The sequence below is a fragment of the Leptonychotes weddellii genome, chromosome 5, assembly GCF_054177405.1.
Source record: "Leptonychotes weddellii isolate Sample4059 chromosome 5, ASM5417740v2, whole genome shotgun sequence".
NCBI classification, from domain to species: domain Eukaryota; kingdom Metazoa; phylum Chordata; class Mammalia; order Carnivora; family Phocidae; genus Leptonychotes; species Leptonychotes weddellii.
Genome location: NC_138373.1, coordinates 42,077,600 through 42,078,293, shown reverse-complemented (window position 1 = coordinate 42,078,293; position 694 = coordinate 42,077,600).

The following is a 694-nucleotide window of genomic DNA, read 5'->3' as shown; positions in this document are numbered from 1 at the left end:
ACATTCAAATGACATTTACCTAGATAGCAAAGGTGACCAGCTGACAAAGGGTTACTGAAATCACAAATTTGCACCTTCCACCAGATCCTGCACCCATCTCCTCTAGGCACCAGACACAATAGCGACTTTCCCAGGAGAGCTTTCATCATATTGTGAAGAAAATATATCTTTGGGGTCAACTGATAGGGGGAATGGTCCCTTCTAGGAAACACTGGAGTGTTTTTAGTAGGTGGTTGCTAGGCAGAATCGGGAAAAGGGGAAAAGGGGGGAGGGCAATCTGGAAGAGTCTGGGAGAATGACTTTACAGCTGCTGCTAATTGGAGCAAAGATTCCAGTTTTATTCGAAGTTTCTGTTTTTATCGTGATTTGTAAGTGTATTTATGGCTTTTGGACGTTAATAGTACGCCGTTCTTATAGCAAAGTAACTCACTGGAAATGTTTTTTCAAAATGTGTCCCCACTAGATGGCGTAAAGTGCTCACCTATTTTGCGCTGATCCACAGGACCTTGTACGAAGTAGGCGACAAACTTGAACATAATATTGACCAGGCAGTTGGTGGATATGAACTACTATGTCCTTCCAGAATAACATAATACGGAGCTATATTGTAGTGTCATTAATAAGCATACACCTAATATCACTAGAGCCAATTATGTAGTGTTCCTCTCCAAAAACATATTTAAGTAGTCATATA